At 38.9% G+C, this 20,040-nt stretch overlaps 1 protein-coding gene across 2 annotated transcripts in view; it reads right to left on the reverse strand.

Moving 5' to 3' along the window:
• The window catches only part of DCC (DCC netrin 1 receptor), a 1,216,740-nt gene that overhangs the window by 1,137,618 nt on the left and 59,082 nt on the right, over positions 1 to 20,040 (reverse strand). The window lies entirely within an intron of this gene.

Consider the following 20,040-nt stretch of genomic DNA (forward strand, 5'->3'; position numbering starts at 1 on the left):
ATTTTACATAATGTGATCATTTTACACATATTTTTGTTAATTAATGTCAATCATGTAGATATGTCTAGAGAAGAGAAAAAAGATTCAGTTCACACTGAACCGATTATTGGCTGTTTTTGCTTTCTCTCTGGAATAAACATCTAGGCCATTTTTTTATCATAAAAAAGCTATGAGGGGCAGGTGCCACAGCTCAATAGGCTAATCCTTTGCCTGCAGCGCCAGCACACCAGGTTCTAGTCCCGGTCAGGGCGCTGGATTCTGTCCTGGTTGCCCCTCTTCCAGGCCAGCTCTCTGCTGTGGCCCGGGAGTGCAGTGGAGGATGGCCCAAGTGCTTGGGCCCTGCACCCGCATGGGAGACCAAGAGAAGCACCTGGCTCCTGCCATTGGATCAGCACGGTGCACCAGCCGCAGCATGCTGGCCGTGGCGGCCATTAGAGGGTGAACCAACGGCAAAGGAAGACCTTTCTCTCTCTCTCTCTCTCTCTCTCTCTCTCACTGTCCACTCTGCCTGTCAAAAAAAATTAAAAAAAAAAAAATTTAAAAGCTATGAGGTTTGCATATTTTTAAAGTAGCATATTTAAGAAACTTCAGGATTCTCTGTCCAGTGCTTTTCTAATAATCATGGCAATGTGAATAGGTCATCTTAAAGCATAGAAACTGGAAATGAAATTAATAACCTCAAAATATACTCAAATTTCTTTCCAGGGACTAGGAAAGGCAATAATGATGGTAAGTGTCATTTATAATCATCCTTCAGTATATGTGTGGGTGACCAGTTGGACATTCAATCCCTTATAAAATGGCATAGTATTTGCATAGAAAATCTGCATATCCTCCTGTAACTTTGCCATCCCTTGATACCCTACACTATCTAGTATAATGTAAACACTATGAATATAGGTGCTGTGTTGTATTATTTAGAGGAAATGATAAGAAAAAAAGACTGCACTTGTTCAGTGCATATATATACATATATATTCTTCTTAATATAAGAATATTTATATAAGAATATTCTTCTTATATAAAGAACTGAGAGCTTTATAGCTCTCAGTTCCATTACAACACATACAAATCTGATAGTAGGGCAGGTACTTGGTATAGCAGTTGAGACGTCCTCATTCTGTATTGAGTGTCTGAGTTGACTATCCCTACTCTGGATGAAATCTTGTAATCTTGCATGATAGGAAGTGTCCAGATACCTGGGAGCATCTTCTGTTCACAGGAAAGCACAGCTAGTCAAAACCTGAGCCTAGTGAGCACAGTTGCCCTGGGTAGTGACAATTTCAGAGCAGCCCATTTCATTTTCCATGCAGGGTCCAACAGCCTGTATCCTCATCAGAGCTGGGTCAAGCCATCTTCACCCACAACCAACAACTCAGCACTGAAGAGGGGGAACATTACAGGGATCTCCTGAGAGCTCCCTGCTCTTTCACCACCCTGGTACAGAGAAAGTGAAATGGGAACAAATTGCAAAGTCATTTTGAAGAGATCCACAAAGTCCCTTAAGGCAATCCTGGTAGGAAATCCTTGAATGTTCCACACACACCATAATAATGTCAAGACCTTATATAGGAAGCTTAATGTTAAGAATAAAATGGGAATTTGACAAGAAGTAGGACAAGCATGATTTCATATAAAAATTCCTAAGTAAATTGACTTCCTTTATAACTACTTTACCTTAGTGGAAAATTTTCAAGGACCAGTAATAACACAATTTAAATAACTTGAATGCTTTACATAGTCAGACTAAGACTGAGTCTTTTTTTGAAATGTGTCTATAACAAAATTATAGAATATTCTCTAAGTATTCGACCCTGTGTTTCAGTCCTAGTCACAAACTTCATACATTACCATAGAATAAATGTTTTATTTCATTGTAGATATTTTGATTGTCCAAGCAAAGTAAATAGTGCTGTGAGCATCTAGAGACTCAAGATGAAGGAACCCGTCTTCACAGCAGATTACAAAGTTTCAACAAGGAAGGAGTTAGGCATCCCACTCCTACAGGTGAGACATCATGCAAGGTCCTTTGATCCACACTGATCCTCTTTTCTCCACCACTGAATAAGAATGGAAGAGGAATCATATCAACTACCCTACATGGTAGCTCTCATAGTTGAAACACTAAGGCTTTACTTTAGTTCTGCTTTTGAAGGGAAAAAGATTTTAAAAACAGCAGTTGCCAGGTAGCAGGTATCCTCATGACTTCACTGGACAGTGATAAAGCATTACAGAGCACGACCTTTTGAACGATGGGGATGACTTCACAGCAGTGCTATGGTTCGCTGGAGTAGTATCTCTAGTGATTGACTCTGAGAATCCACCAGTGGATACCCTTAAAAGAGCACTGGTGTCTGGAGACTTAGATTTTACTGCAGAAGCACTGGGCTACCTCATCCCCCTTTACTAAATGTCCCTCCATCTCAGTGTCTCCATGGCAAAGTAAAGATAATAATACCTGCCCGCCCTTCTGGAAAACATCCTATGGATGATGAGTAAGGGTGCTAATAAAATTTGAACAGTTAGCCTTCTGAGCACATAGTGGCACTGCCCTTCCATATAACCACTGTGAAGAAGGCTCTCTATCCAGTAACAATTAGGTGAAAAATTGATAAATATCTCATGAATTAGAATTCTCTTTGTTCCCACATGTCACTGTTCAATCTGTAATGGATTTGTAAAGGTCACCCAGCAGGCAAGTGGCGTCACTGTGATGTGGACCCAGACCACTGGCTCTAAATCCAGTGTGCTTTTGACCATGGCAGGTGGCCTTTCGAAGTGGAATAATAAATGTGGAAGTGTTAGATTGAATTATAGGAATTTCCAGTTTTATAAGTTAAGAAAAAACAGTGGAATACCAGCAATTCTCTATGGCTCAATATAATAATTCACACACATGAAAAGGATTATAGATGCACAAATAATGGTAACAAATTATGGCTTATTGGCATGGTCTAAATCCAGTTTTAGTCACAACAGATTCATTTGTCTCAGAATAGCATACCCATGTATGACATGCAGCACATAATTACTTGCCAACATGTTTGTCTACTCTCATGTGGCTGTATCCTATATCTAAGGCAGGTGCAATGTAAATGGAATACATGACACATTCCGACATCCTGGAAAATGTGCAAACTGCTGTAGTACATAGACTGCCTTTCTCTCCCCTTCTCTGGCATCTTTTCTGGAAATAATGAACCAAAGCATTTTTCTCTATAATGAGAGTGCTTTGTGTTGATGAAAACTGAGGAATATTTGTAGGGGTCTATCCCCAGACATTCATTTGACCTTAAAAACAAAGGTGGTTGCTTTCAGATCTACCTCGTAAAGATGACATGAGTTTCATAATTCAACCTAATAAAAACAAATACCAGTCCCCAAACTCCCACAAATCATTTGTCTGCCCTTTAAAGGGAAGTTGGAAGTTTCAAATGAAAGAATTTCATACAAAAAGTTTTGCAAATCCATTACAAAATGCACCATTATTTTGAGAAATGAAGATAAATCCAATGCTTGATATAATGATCAGTTAGGCTGAAATATGCTTAAAGTATGAAATTATATTTTATTAGGATAATAAAACATAGTAAGTCCAGGGTTTTCTGGAGCTATAGAAAACTGATACTTCAGAGAAATACTAAATAACAAACTACACATCTAAACGACATCAATGTGAGGCAAATTTTGCATTTGAACTGAATACTGGAGAACCTGGGGTATAATTATATATAAATTAATTTGCAAGCTCCAGTCATTTTATGTTCCACACCAGGAATTCTCACTGCCAGTGGGGGCTCATAAAAATGCATCTCATAGTTCTAAAATGAAATTCAAAATTTATAATTTCACCTCACAATTCTTCATGCATCCTAAATTCTGTATTTGTGTTGTAGATCCTCCGTAAGAAAATCCAGTAAACAATTTCTCCTTTAAAGGCTTCCCTCCAGGAGAAAAAGATTAAAATATTTTCAAACTACTCTATTATAGAAACAACTGATATTGAATATAATCCCATTCCAGGTGTAAAAAGTCTGAATTTTTGATATATAATCTTCTAAACTTCTTGTTTTTTTTTTCTGTAATTCAGAATATTTTATGTGTATATGATCTACAATATATCCAAAATGGTTTATGTGCTTTTCACAGGTATACTGGACAAATAATATATTTTTGTAAGACAGAGGACTTATTAACATTTATTTTCTCATAAAAACAGTGAAGATTTATAAGTGGATACAAAATTTGTGTAAATGAGTTAGATTTAAATCTTAAACATATTAAATCAAGAGTATGAAAATCACGAGGCTAGTGTTGAATGGAGGAAAATGAGGTAAACAACTGAAATACTTTTATTTTTATTTCTCTCAGTGCTTTCCAAATACGGCATCCATAGCAATACAAGCCATTGGCAAAATGAGTACAAAAGATTTGAAAAAGGAAGCTGTACACAAAATTGATTTCTCAACTAGGAATAGGTTATTCTTTTCTACGAATTTATGATCGACTTTTGAGAACAGTTTAAATGTCTGCTTTCCAACATAATCATTCATTCATTCATCCATTTCTTCAAAGTTGCACCTTGTACAGGTTTTGTATAGACAGATGGAGAAGATGGGAAGATGCCCAAAGAAAAGGAATTCTTGTTCTAAAGAGAGATTTTCTTTCATACTATTTGTAAGAAAATACAGGGAGTTGAAGAACAACTAAAGAATACTTTTTTTTACTTTAATAAAGACATAAGTGTTTGCAGAAACCCAGAAAATCAATATCAAGGAAGTACTAGATAGGTTCTTAATTTTTGAGTTATACTTTGAAGATAAAGATCCGTTTTGAGCAGGGCAACTGATACTATATTAGATGCACATTTGTCTTTTATCAACTTCATATTTCACAATGTCTCCCTCCCTTTTTATTTGACAATTTTCTAGTAAAGCTACCATTTATTTACCCAGAAAAGCACTTTATTTTCAAAACCAAGTTACAAACTTGTTTCTTGAAGCTTGTCTATCAGAACTATTGACTGCAGGGCAGATTTAGGATTGGTCAGCCCAGTTCTTGGGAATTTGGATGACAGCAATAATGAAGCCAAAATAATTGGTTGAAAGTAATCAACCCCCAGCTGGAGTGATAATTATGCCAATACCGACTGATTCTAAAGGACAAGAATGTTGAGAGTGACATTTGAAAAAAAGCACAATAATATAGCATACAAGTGACACAATTCAAGTAACAACAACAAAAAAAATCTCAAGGGCTGGGATACATCCAACAAAGGTTTCCATTGGAACAGAAGAAAATTTAATGTCAAAAGTAACCACACAGATGACACACAGATTCACACAACAGATTCATTAAAAAAAAAAGGAAATATATATTAGCTTAGACTGTCCTAAATCACAACCAATCCACCTAGGTGAATTTGCACAACGAGCCACCATAATTCACAGTCTAGGGGTATTGGGAGAAATGAGCATTTACGGTAATCTTAAAACTGAAAAAATATATTTTTGGCTTTAATTTTTAAGATCACATATGAAACTAAAAATACATAAATAGTACAAGAGAGAGACAGTAATAAGTGATAGGACTAACTAGAACTTTCTCGTGTTTGAATACATATTTTAACCAGAATCACAAAGTGAGATCAAGTCGTCTGAAAATCTGTCCTCCAGAACTCAGGGTAAGCAAGAGCATGTTTTCAGGCTTGGTGGGTGTGTTCCGAGAAGCTCACTCTGACTGCAGTTTGAAAAGTAGAAATCTATCCATCTTTACAAATCTAACAGTTAAGGCCAGTTACTTTTCTTCTTGTATCTGCTCTGTGTTGAGAACAACAGTATACGTGGGTTTTTCTGTATGTTCTAGGAAACAATCCTTTCTGTACTAATTTTGCAGTTATGCAAATACAATCGGAACATGTTTAATGTTATAGAAATGTTCACTCTGTGGCAGGATGGAGAGATACAGTCAATGTACAGCATTTTGGTCTTATGTTATCTTTCAGGTTGAGTATCAGATGCTCACCATCCTGTGAGAATGGCTGCTTCCTATGGGACTAACCCGTTCTCTTTATTAAAAGCACAGTGAACCTGACCTGTGGAACGATGAATTGCCCAGTGATGTCTGTGCATTTCCAAGTCATTAAAACTTGACATTATGAACATAATCATTTCCTTCCTTGATACATGATAAATGGTGTCTCTAGATTTCAGGGAAATAATGAACTGACACCATATTTTTTCCTGATCAGTCCATGCATCATTGCACCTCCATCTTTAAGGATCCCTCCTCCCACCCTTCCAAGGCAAGGGGAACATTCTGTCAGGCCAGGGGATCAGCCCTACTGGAATATTCTTCTGTTCTTCCAGAAAATGACCATTTGGGGCCCATGAAATTCAGTGTAAATCACAGCAAGGGTCAATGCTTACTAATTGTCCATGACTAAAGGCCTACATAATGTCTAGTGACACAGAGAACTCCAAATAATGCCTCCTCTCTCAGTGCACAGCACAGTAATCAAATATACATTACAGGAGGCCTGCTTTTAAGAGCACAAGGGTTGGCATCAAGTGCCGCTGAGGAGGCTTGTCTCAAGTGTGAAATATGTTATTGAATTAGCAGCAAATGCATTATTTAGGCAAGGGTTAGGCTTTGAACATTGAGAAAACCACAAAGGCATTGTTTCTTCCCTCCTTCCTTTCTCAGATGGTCTTTCTTGAATTTTCTGTTTCATTTCCCCTGTACCAGTCTTCCATAGAGTACAGCAAACAATATGAAGAATATGGGGTTTGGGGAAATGGTACAAACCAAGGTATGCAAGTAACATTTTTTTACTACACGATCTTCTCTTAAAAATGTGTCCCATATCTTTGGATTGATGGTTCTTTAGGAAATATGTATCTAACAATGAACTCAAACATAATGAGGGTTATAACAAGCTTCTTAAGGAGTGGTAGGGTAGACTGCAGTTTGAATATGAAGGAACCCCCAGAATTGAAGTGAAGAGCATCAGTGGCTCGTCCTCTTGGCTCTGCCTCTTGTATAGGGAGACAATGTTACAGGGGCACAGACAAACAGGGGCCAACCAGGAACATATGATCTAATATCATCAACCTGGCATTTATCCTCACAATAGCATAAGCATAATAGCACACAGTATAAATAATCTCTTGCTGCTTACTTGTAGGATTGTTTTTTCAAATTTATTAAATAACACAACAAATTTTACCATAAGCAAAGCCTCTGCCTGAAACTCTCAAAAGACAATAGCCATGTGCTTTTTCTCCGTCCTCAAAATTGCTCCCAATGTGTCATTCTCCAGAATATATTAGCTAGCCAACTTATCCTTTAATTGAACCCATTCACCAATTTTTGAGCACTGTCCAAAATAACAGCCAAATATAATCATTGTGCATATTTCCTTAACCAAACCGTTCCACCCATGGTATGGTCTCACTGCATTTTCTCTGCACAGACAACACTCATGCATCTTCAACTTAGCCTATAATTCACTAACTTAACTTCTGTATTTGCCGCAGGCACCGTTGGACGTTGACTATACTGTTTTAATCATAATCCTATAGGTTGAAAAGTAGTTAGTGTTTTTTTCAACCATTCTGAAGAAAAAAGGTGCCTTGTGAACATTCATGATTAACATTCATTAATATTCCTCCTACTAACAGCAACCCAAGTATCCTCTGCTCTTCCTATTATTAAATTTTTCTTTGCAAACTCTTTACAAACATTAATTAATGATGAGTCTAGTCCATAAGCACAGTATATAAAAGAGTGCTATAGAAAAGAGACAGGGAAATTAGTCTCATTAGTTATAGAGTTCAAAATTTAAAATGCAACAAAAAACCATCTTATTCTATAAAAGAAAGAAAAGAATGAAAAGGAAAAACAAAAGGTTTTAATAGGAAGATGTGGGACTGAAGCCAATTCTTAAAGAGGAGGTGGAATAATAATTCCTTGAAACTTTCAAGTCACAGCTTGATATGTACTTCTCTTGAGTACTGAAGAAACAGAAAGGAAGACAGAAAATAGAACAGAAGGAATGAAATGTTAGAGTAGACTTCAAGGAGTTGAAAATGCACCAGAGAGACCCAGACCTACACATTATTTACCAAATGCAGTGCTGCACATAAAATAGAACATTCTGAGCACCCCAAACAAACCAGGGCAGAAGCACAGTTCTGAGACCACTCAAATTGATGACACTATTGGGGTCAGCACTGTGGCATGGAGGGTAAGGCCACTGCTTGCAGCACCGGCATCCCATATGGGCACTGGTGTGAATCCTTGTGCTCCACTTCCCACCCAGCTCCCTGCTAACTTGTCTGGGAAAGCAGAGGAGCATGGGCCAGGTTCTTGGGCCCCTGCACCCACATGGGAGACCTGAAGGAAGCTCCTGGCTCCTGGCTTCAGACTGGCCCAGCCCCAGCCTTTGCAGTTATTTGGGGAGTGAGTCAGCAGATCAAAGATTCTCTTTCTCTCTCCCCCTCCCTCACTGTCTCCCTCTTTCCCTCTTCTAACTTTGTCTTTCAAACAAATAAATGAACCTTTAAAAAATGATGACAGTGTGTTATCATCCTATCCTACTGCTAAGGTAAACATTTAACTGTATTATATATGCCATTAGTATCAGGTAGTTGGTTTTATATAGCATAGAAGAGCAAAACTAAAGTGACTTCTAAACTATAACCCTCTCAAATATGTCCACATTCACTAACCGTACATAGAACCTTGACACACACTCACTTATGAAAAAGTAAATATTTTAAGTCACTCAGCCATTTCAAGTCAAATTTTATATACTATAATTATGTTATAAATTAGGATTTCCTTCCGAAAAAGGTATTCCCCTCTACAAAAGTAACACAATTGATCAGGAAAATAAATGAAATCACAACTATATGCTTCAGTAGATGTTAGTTAAATAAGCAACTTATTTATGCCAAAAAGTTGTGTCAGAAATATTACTTTTGGAGGGCCAGTGTTGTTGGCACAGCAGGTTAAGCCACTGCTTGTGATGTGAGCATCTGATATCAGAGTGCAGGTTAGAGTCCCAGCTGCTCTGCTTCTCATTGAGCTTCTTGCCAATGCACCTGGGAAGACAGCCACCACCCATGTGGGAGACCCAGATGGAGTTCCTGGCTCCTGGCTTCAGCCTGGCCCAGACTTGACTAACAGTTGAGGCCAACTGAGGAGTGAACCAATGGATAGATCCCTCTCTCTCTCTTTCTCTCTCTCTCTCTCTCTCTCTCACACACACACACACACACACACACACACACATACACACACACCTCTCCTGTCTGACCTGTCTGACAAAAACAAATATACCTTTCTGGGGACTCTTTATCACGGGCCAGATTTGCTAAGCCTTCTTAGAATTGTAGGCCACAAAGTTTTAATTGAAGAAAAACTTGTTCTTGGTGAATCTCCTCATGAAAAAAGAAAGCAACATTAAAAATTAGAGTACCAGGACAGGTGTTGTGGTTCAGTGGGTTAAGCAGAGGCCTGCAATGACCACAGCCCATTTTGGTATGCCTAGTTTGAGTCATGGCTCCTCCACTTCTGATCCAGCTTCCTGCTAATGTATCCTTGGAGGCAAAAGAGGGTGGCTCAAGTGCTGGGGCCCCTGGCACCCAAGAGGGAGGACCTGTATGAAGTTCTGGGCTCCTGGCTTAGGCCTGGTCCAGCACTACGTGTTGCAGAAATTTGGGAAGTGAACCAGTGGTTAGAAGATTGAATCTCCCTTTCCCTCTCACTGTCTTTCTTTCTCTGTCCTCCAAGTGGACGAACATAAATACATAAGCATTAAATAAAATTAGAGTACCAAATTATTGTTACTGAGGCTATGTGCATGAATGTATTGATCAAAATCTTTAAAATGCAAATGTGCTGGTAGGGGTTGTTTTCCCTGAGTCTCTCCTTTAAAGGTAGCTATAGACTGAATCAGTTATGCCATTAGAACCTAGATTTTTTGTTGAAGATTCAACTTGCTGTGGTCTTCTCTTGGACATCTACATGGCTTATCAGCATTGCCAGTTGAGTTAATAAAGGTAAGCTTGGTTGAATCATTAAGTGGTCATAATATGAATTCTGCTCTATCTTTATTCTGAGAAGTATAAAAGAAGGTGTTCCGAGTCAAGAAGTAATTAGTTGGATGTTATGAATGCACAGGAGAGAAATGGGAATGCTTTATTCTGCCATGTTCTGTCTATACCATGAATATTCAGGCAGCACACCGGATTCTAGTCCCAGTTGCCCCTCTTCCAGGCCAGCTCTCTGCTGTGGCCAGGGAGTGCAGTGGAGGATGGCCCAAGTGCTTGGGCCCTGCACCCCATGGGAGACCAGGAGAAGCACCTGGCTCCTGCCTTTGGATCAGTGGCCATTGGAGGGTGAACCAACAGCAAAGGAAGACCTTTCTCTCTGTCTCTCTCGCTCACTGTCCACTCTGCCTGTCAAAAATTTTTTTTAAAAAAAGAGTTATGCCCTTTAGGAAGGAATATGACTGATGACATCCTGAAGTCTACCACTCCCAATAATATTGCTTTCTTTTGAGCTTCAAAGGCTACTAGAACTTATGCACTTTGAGTTACATGGATTATTTCATTTGTTCAATAAGGTTATGGCATATTATGATTTTTGTCTGATTATTTAAAACATTATAAGGAGTTAAAATTAGGAAATTAAATTAATTAAATGAAAAATAGAAAATTTTAAATGAAAAATCGGAAATTTCAATTTACAAAAGATATCATGCACATTGCTTTCCGTGTACAAACCCTCCAGATTTGAAGATCACCATTTTTAGCACAATGAAGTTTTTTTTGTTGTTGTTGGTTTTTTGTTTTGTTTTGTTTTGTTTTTTGACAGGCAGAGTGGACAGTGAGAGAGAGAGACAGAGAGAAAGGTCTTCCTTTGCCGTTGGTTCACCCTCCAATGGCCGCCACAGCCGGCGTGCTGCACTGATCCGAAGCCAGGAGCCAGGTACTTCTGGTCTCCCATGGGGTGCAGGGCCCAAGGACTTGGGCCATCCTCCACTGCACTCCCGGGCCACAGCAGAGAGCTGGCCTGGAAGAGGGGCAACCGGGACATAATCTGGCGCCCCCGACCGGGACTAGAACCCGGTGTGCCAGCGCCACTAGGCGGAGGATTAGCCTAGTGAGCCGCGGCGCTGGCCCAGCACAATGCAGTTCTATATTTTCATATTCCTTGATACCCTTAGAAATTGGAACAGGATTTTCATACTTGATATATATATATATATACAGATTGAAAAGTGCCAAAACAAAAACAGGTACATTTGGTTTTGGAATAAATTTTGGAACTCTGAACTGCTTTTGGTGGGATATATCATTGTCAATCGATTTCCATCACAGCATCATCAAAAGAAAGTATACAGCATGTTATTTGGTATAGCTGTATTTATTTAGTAGACACTCATTTGTCTAATAAATACTCACTGGTTAATTGCTTTTGAGTTAATTGTTTATCCACTCATTTAAGTTCATTCATGCATTCATCCTATAAATAGTTATCCAATTATGATTTTCTGAGAGATACTGTCTTAAAATGCTAACTATATTAGAACGAACAATACAGGTTCCTCACCTTCAGTCAACTCAGAGGCCAATGAGCATAACATAGATGTGAATAATTGCTTTATAATGGGGAAAAAAGCACTATAATTACAGTAATCGTATAAAGTGATCATGACAATACAGAACAGTAGAACAAGTATCTCTATCTAAGAAGCTCAGGAGGGCTTCTTAGTTTGACATTTGAGGTGGGTCTTGAAGATGAAGTTGAAATCCAACAGGAAAGAAGAACCAGGTGTGAGTCTTGAAATACCAATGTTTTGGGATTTGTGAGTAGAACAGCAACCTTAGAGCATAGGGGATATGGTATGATAAGAGCCAAGAAAAGGAGTGGTAAGCTTACTTTGGGCCTCATCATAATATGTCCGCCTTTCCTTTCTCCAAGTAGATATTCCATCAACATGGCAAATAAGAGGAGGACATACTTAATGTAGACATGAATAAAATGAACGTGCATTCAGTACTTATGTTCATAAAACACTATGTAAACCCAGTGGAAAAACAAAGACTTATTTAGATCCCTTCAACCTCATTTGAACTGACATATTGTTATGAATTAGAGTTGTTTTATGGTATTTATTTATGTGTGTGCACAGTTTGGCTGTACATCTCGATCATCAATTCTTAAGGAGACTGAAAAAGAACAAATATTCTGCTCCTTTGCATTCTTTCAGCATCAATTTGGATGCCTTATATATAGTAGATGCTGAATAATTATGTACCAAAAGAAGAGATGATTGAATAACTTTGCAATCCAGTTGAAGAGATAAAATTTATACTCATAGAAAGTTACATAACAATACTTACGATGCCACAAGCAGTATGTAATGAAGTGCCACAGGAATGATGGAGAAATTAAGACCTAAGGGTTTGTGATGGTAGAAGAAATACTGTGGAGAGGTAAATGAGTTTTTCCTTGAAGAACGAATCAAATTTTAAAAAGAAAGTAAAACTACATCAGTGTAAGTATCTGTAAAATAAATGGATAAAGACATCTAAACATCGGGTTCCTATAACATAACTTTTACAATTTTGCTAAGAGAATGTGGGTAATATGGCTAAGTTTGTGCAATCCACACCTAACCGGTTAGCCCCGTACCTTCTGTTACTCATGCATGCACCTTCAAAGTCAAAGAGCTACCTTGCAACTGGTGCTATCACTCAGAGAAAACCAGATGAAGACATGTTAATGAGGCCTTGCAGCCCAGACCTACTACTTAAAAATAAACAAAGCAAATACTCAGTCAAAATATATGGCTATCTTGGTCATTCTTTTAAAAATAAAATATTTCTCTGTATTTTTTACATGAGACAGCTATATGTTTGATGTCCTAACTAATCAGATGTACACAGGGCTATCGAGAATTCATAGACAACTGGTTCACTAGAAGCAAATACAGATGAAGGGATTAATTGGAACAACATATACTTTGCAATCTCAAAGGCAGATAGCCAGAGTCAATATTCCTGGTAGCCTCTAATGGCAGCATTTTTATTACTATCTTAATGCCAGCCACCCTATGTGAAGGGGCCTAAGAGTCATACACACTGTTATAGCAACTGTGGGTTGCACCAGCAATAACCAAAGTGAGACAGCCAAGGAAATGATTCCATGTCTGGGCTCGAACCCTAATGGCCATTTATCAGAAGAAGTAAGAAGGGAAAAGAAAAGTCCAACAGCCAAACTCATATGCTGTCCTTCATGGTGAAGGCGTCCTAGGAGCCAAAGCCATGGGTGCACACAGTAATGATGGATTTATACTCCCTCCCCAAGGCACTTCCAACGTATGACCACTTGTTCTAGGGAAGAATTCCCCTGTAGCTGAACAAATAGAAAGTGCCACAGAGCCTGTGCTGAGAGATGCTGTAAGCCACTGCTTCTCAGTGTGCTATCTACAATGTAGCCTCAGATACCTTGAGAATTTAAAAATACCAATTTGGGGCATCCTACCCCAGAATACTGAACCAACAACTTTGGGAGTAAGGCCCAGAAATCTGTGTTTTACAAAATCTATGGATGATTCTGAAGCAAGCTCATGTCTGAGAATCACTGTTATAAGAATTTGCATATATGTATGTGTGTGTGTGTGTGTGTGTGTATATATACTATCTATATATCTGTACACATACAGTTCCTTTGGATCACTTCCCTTCATTGAGAAAAAGCCACAATTACGATGGAACAATATCCTTTTTTCTAAAGAAAAATACTTTTCTATACTTAGCAATCCACTAACTTATTTTATTCAGTCTGAGAAATATTTACCAAGTGTGCACTATACACTTGGTATTGCTCTAGGCATTGACTAAGAAAAAACAAAACAAAACACAGTTCTCTCCTTGAGGATCATAAAGCCTTCCTTCTTCATCTCAGACATTGGTTTAATATGTTTTTTGTTACTGTTCATTAAATTGGGATGACCCATCAGTTATAAAACAACTGCTTGGTTAAACTTATTGATTTTAAATGAAAATGCACCCGTGTTTGTCATTCCTTGCTATATACTACGCTATTCTCTATTTTATTGGAACTTTTCTACAATGAAATAAAAAGGCAACTGCTAGTTGATTAAATATTAATCCCAGTGAGAGTTGTAAAAGCCACAGGAATTAATATTGAACCTTTTCCTAACAAGGGATAGGGATGTGCAGGCCACCTCAGGACTAAATCATAGGGCAACATTCAGGAATCAGCAATCATTTATTAATTAACCTCTGAGTTCCCTCTTGTAACGGAGTCACAAATGGGTTTGGAAGAAGGAGCTGGCCGACTCTAAAGCTGCGAATAAGCAGCTCATGAGAAACGGTTGTCCTGGGGAATTTAGAAGAGCTTGAATTCTTCAATTTGGCCCTAACTGGCCCGAAGTCCTACTTTCTTCAGGCCCTTGGGGCACATGTCTTTTTAAGGGGTGACAATGGGTTTTGCTCAGGTAATGTTCCTGCTGTTTAATTTCATACATCAATACACAGCACTATATGGCCAATCACAGACAAGCATGACTAAATAAATGATACGCAGAACATAGCAGCATTTACTTTCTTTTTTGCTTTAAAAGTGAATACATAGGAAATTCCACAAACGGTTCACACAGGCAATGAAATCACACCCTCCATCAGCCTTAGTACTGGTGCCTGGGTCTGAGATCATCTGACTCCTGTACCCACAGAGAAACCGTTGTCTTCCTAAACTTGACTCCCCATTCTCAGCAGCTGAATAGACTGCATTAGAAAGTGTGTCCTTCTAGGGCTGGCACTGTGGCATAGAAGGTAAAGCTGCCGTCCGCAGTGCCAGCATCCCAGATGGACTCCAGTTCTTGTCCCAGCCACTCCACTTCCGACTCAGCTCTCTGCTGTGGCCTGGGAAAGCAGTAGATCGCCCAAGTCCTTGGGCCCCTGCACCCACGTGGGAGACCTGGAAGAAGCTCCAGGCTTTGATTACCCCAGCTCCAGACATTGCAGCCATTTGGGGAATGAAATCAACAGATGGAAGACCCCCCCGCCTCTCTGCCTCTGCCTCTCTGTAACTCTGCCTTTCAAGTAAATAAACAAATCATTTAAAAAGAGAGAGAGAGAAAGTGTGACTGTCAGCTTAACAGTTTGCCCCCTTCAAGCCGAATTCTTCTGTGAATCTGTGGAAAGATTTAGACATATGATCACTTCCACGAGATACCAAAGAGCTCTGGATGATGAAATCAGTTGTATTAAAGTGAAAAGTACATCTCCAGGAAGAAATCACTCTAAATAATAGAAATTAAAAGTTTTTGTATTCAAGAGGTGCTGTGACCTGTAACAGACATGATGTCTCACGTCTAGAATATTTTGGTTTTGATTTGCCAGAAGAAGTAGCATCATAGGCTCACAATGGGATGGAATACACAGCTGGGTAGAGAAATCTTGGAAGTCTCAGTTTACCTGTCTTCTCATCTGAACTTGGCATCTTCTTAGAATTGGGTAGACTTTGGGTGCATTTGGTGAATCTACTCTTGATTACCTTCATAACATGAATGTCTGTGGCCTTTCTGAAAGGACTAGGGGACTCGTTTTGCCAACTCTTTAATGATAGCTGCAATGCTCCAGAGTTCGTTAAACCACAGGACCCCAGAGTCCACAAACCCAGCAATGCTGCAGGCAAAGCCTTGTGCATTTCTCTCTAAGGAAAACAACTCACCACCTATGTGAACAGCTTGGGGACCATAAATACTAGGTGGGTAATATTATTCCTATCTTCAGATACAATAAGCTCCATTTTCTAGCCCATAGTAGATTTCCATATAAATATCAAAACACTGTTTTGGTCTCTCTTTGCTGGATTCCCCAGAATATGCCTGCTTTTAAATGTGGTGTTAGTCCCCTGAGAGCTCAGGTTGGCAACCTCGACGAGCAGAAAATGAACACAAAGAATCAGCGTTGATTTAACTGCTTCAGCAGGTTTGGCTCACACCATTGATAAATGTTAGAGTGCTGTTTTTCCCTCTCCTGTTTCCCTGTTTGTTTTATTTCTGATAACTTACCTGCAGGCTGTGTGTCTGGGAATTGGAGGAAAGGATAGTCTGCTTCTCAAAGTGACCTACCAATTTGTCAGACATCCCTGAAGCTCTCCAACTTCTCCGTTAACTGTGTTTCAGATACGCCTTTCCCTGCAGCAGCTTGCTTTGGCTGCCTTCTGTCTGATGCCGTTGGCTGCAGCCCATGCCTTAACTTAGGTTCAAAGCCTGTGGTATTGGGGTTCCTGAAGCTTCCCTGAAACACCAGTGTTCACAGGGAAAGAGTTTCAGGTTGACCAAGCCTTGTACAGGTGTTCATTATCACAATGAGGTTCCGGGCAGCAGCAGGAAAGAGTTCCTGTGCCTTCCAAAGGGTGTGGCTCACTGACTGACTTTGAAAACATGGTGAAGTCAGAAGAAAGATCATACCAAGTTTGTTGCTAACAATATCCAAGTAAGTCAATCATGAAAACTAGTGTCGTTCAATACAGCAATGAAAGACAGAACTGCTTTGAGTAGAGGGATGTTGATTCTTTAGGACCAAGTCTTCCTAATTTATGGGCATAGAAATAAGCTTCTGAGGCCCTATCTTTTGTTTTTAGCTCATTGTCTTACAAAAGGGGATGGATTTATCCAACAAGGCCATTGTAGGTGTCTACCATAAGGGGAAAAGCTTACTGAATCCTGGGTGGTACAAAATAAGTAAGCTATAGATTGATAATTAAAGATTGAGAACTAAAATACACATTTAGGAAACAAAACAAATATATGAAAATCATGAAAAGAAACTTAAAGATAATCTAGTTCAGTAATTCTCAATTCTAGCTTCATGTTAGAAATTAGGATATTGGTATGAGTCTGGGGCCTAGTCATTGGCATGATTTAAAAACTCCCCCAGGTGATTTTAGAGTGCAGTTAGTTTTGAGAACAACTTTTCTAAAACAGTGGTTTTCTCAAACTTTCACATTAGTATTTCCTGTAGTTTGTCAAACAGATTTCTGGGCCTTACCACCAAATATTTTGATTTAGTAGGTCTTGAACTGGGTACACAAAACTGCAAATGTAACAAGTTCCTGGTGATATGAATTACACTCTTGGTTCCCCATCGGGGCCAGTAGTTCTCAAATCTTATTGTACACAGAAATAAAAATATTATAAAAGTTCAAATTGGATCACCATGCCCCACCTCCAGAGTTTCAGATTCAAGGATTTACATTTTAACCAATCCCCCTTGGTTCCAGACTCTGAGAACCACTAATGTAGGTCATTCAAGAGTGAGGAAGTACACTTTAGGACACTTTGATGTGTTTTTTTTTTTTTTCAATTCTACATTTAAATCACTTCCTCTGCTTTCCCTACGAATTCATTTGGTTCAAGTTAAGAATCCCTGATATGATGAAGTCATGCTATGAGCTAACAAATCATCTTTTCATTTCACAGGTAAACATGCTAAATTTGGAATGGCAATGACTCAGTCTTGACCACACAGATACTGGGGTAGACCTATGGTCAGTGCCTGCCACACATGCCATCTGACAGAAAAAGCCCAGACAGAAGTTCAGAACAGAAGGAGGGAAGTGACAGTGGGACACAATCTCTTCCTCTCTTGTTTTCTGAATACTGATTCCGAATTTTCCATGAGGAACTGAATGAAAAGCAAACAGCTGCCACTGCAAGAAAATCATATTTATACAATAATGGAAGAAGATACTAAAGGGAGCATATATGATATTCTTCTTCTTAAATCTTCATTTCAGAAGCAAGATACTACTGGTATTACATTGTTTGATTCCAGTCCTGAAAAGAACTGGAAGAATGACATCAACCCTATGGTCTTTCCATCTTATATTTCTCCCGTCTTTCTCTATTTCTGCAAGCAAAATGCGCATCATTGTGTTAAGTAAATAAAATATACCAAAGTATATAACACACCATTAACAAGTGCATCATGGTACCACAGACATAGGAATTAGCAACAGCCACATTGTATTAAGCTTAACTTCACATGCTCAAAAACTGTCACACTCCTGATGCAGTGAGGAGTGATGATGCACTGAGAACCCACTGCTGAGTAGAACTAAGATTTTCTTCTTATTATTTCATCAATTGGAATTGTAGGAAAAGCAAATGTGAGTAGGGTTTCCATCCTTTCTCACTATCTATCCATTCCATTATGAGACTTTGCTATAATGTTTTAGGGAAAGCTTATGCACAGTCATTCCATTAATAGCATCAACATTGTTGATGCAGCAGCCAAGCTTCTTAATTGGTTGAGTTGCCCTTTTCTCTTATGTTAACATGATAGTGGCTCATGTACTTCCACCCTTACATCACAGATGTAGGAATTTCTATTATTAGGCTGCAAAATGCCATAATTCAGTTTACTAAATTACCAACCAGGAACCCTGAGACAATTATTCTACTTCACGCTATTAGCCATCCCTTCATCTTCTACCAGCCCTTACCTCAAGCTTCATACTGCTTCGGAGGCATAATTAATAGAAAGGGTTCTTACACATAACTGGATGAGCATGTGTGCTCTAACGGGCAGACAATCTGGATGCCTCATAAAGCAGCTTCGATTTTGACTTACTGGATTTTATGCCAAGAATTTTGAGAGTTGAATGGTTGACACATAGCACCATGTTGGCAGGTTTGAAGCTGATACACAGATTTGTGTCTGACATTAGCTATCCCAGTGGAGCGGTCCCTAACACTTTCCCCATCCAAGCATCTGTAAAACACTTCCCAAAGCTTTGGTGAAAAAGCAGTGTGATCATATGGCAGCACAGCAGATTAAGTATATTTCCAGTCACCATACCCCCAAGAGATCTAGACATGTACCCAGTGTGGCTTAACCGTGGTATTGTTCTCAGAAGCAATATGGTGCCCAGGCGTCTTCAGTGAATAAGTCAAGTATTTTACTCTCTACTAATTAATTTAAACGGGAACAATATTGAATCTTTGAGCCACTCTGAATATGACAAAATAATAACACTCGCTGACAACCAATTATCAAAGCAGGCCAATATATGTGGTAGCCCATGCTCATGTCTCAGAATAAAAAGCAAGTCTAAACTTTGCATCCCTTCTGATGTCATTATTATTAGACTCAAATATCCTGCCTTGGGACAGGTTGTTGGTTTGGAAATTAGGATTTCTGAAATATCTGCATCCCATATGAGAGAGCGTGGGTTCCAGTCCCAGTTCCAACTTCCTGCTCATGTATACCCTGGAATGAAGCAGGTAATGACTCAACTGGTTAAGTCTCTACCACCAAAGAGGGGATGCAGCTTGAGTTCCCAGACCCTGACTTTGACCTGGCCAGCTCAGGCTGTTGCAGGCATTTGGTGGCATAGGCCAGTAAATGGGAGTACTTTCTCTGTATCTGTTTTCATTAAAATCAAACAAGCAGAAAAGCCCTCCTGACTCTAGTCAAACAACTTCTTTTACAGTGTCCAAACTATATATTTAATTTAGAATGTGCAGAGCCAGAAAAGGGGGTTAAATATAATTGGATGTGTGTTTGCTCCTTAGTTGGGTGCTCCATGGATTTCCTTAAAAATAAACAGTCCGGTTTTAGAGATTAGGATCAATAATAGTGAGGAAACACTTGAGGGTCCTTTTAATTAACCAGTAGCTACAAAGAAGCGAAAAAAAAATCCTTGAGAAATAAGTCAAGAGATTATGGGTTCATTCTGCTTGTCATAAATGATTGTAGCTTGGGATATATTGTTACTATCTCCAAACTTTTGTTCTACTATCTGAATAATGGAAACAATACTCTACAATATTGGTTTAAGAATCAAACGTAACATGAACATAGAATCCTGAGAATATGCAAATGGCCTTCAAAACACTCATGGTAAAAGCATTTTAGATGCTATGCATGGATTTCAAAACTTTTCAACAAAGTTTAATTGCATTTCCATAAGCTTTTTGTATCC

The sequence above is a fragment of the Oryctolagus cuniculus genome, chromosome 10 (assembly GCF_964237555.1).
Source record: "Oryctolagus cuniculus chromosome 10, mOryCun1.1, whole genome shotgun sequence".
NCBI lineage: Eukaryota > Metazoa > Chordata > Mammalia > Lagomorpha > Leporidae > Oryctolagus > Oryctolagus cuniculus.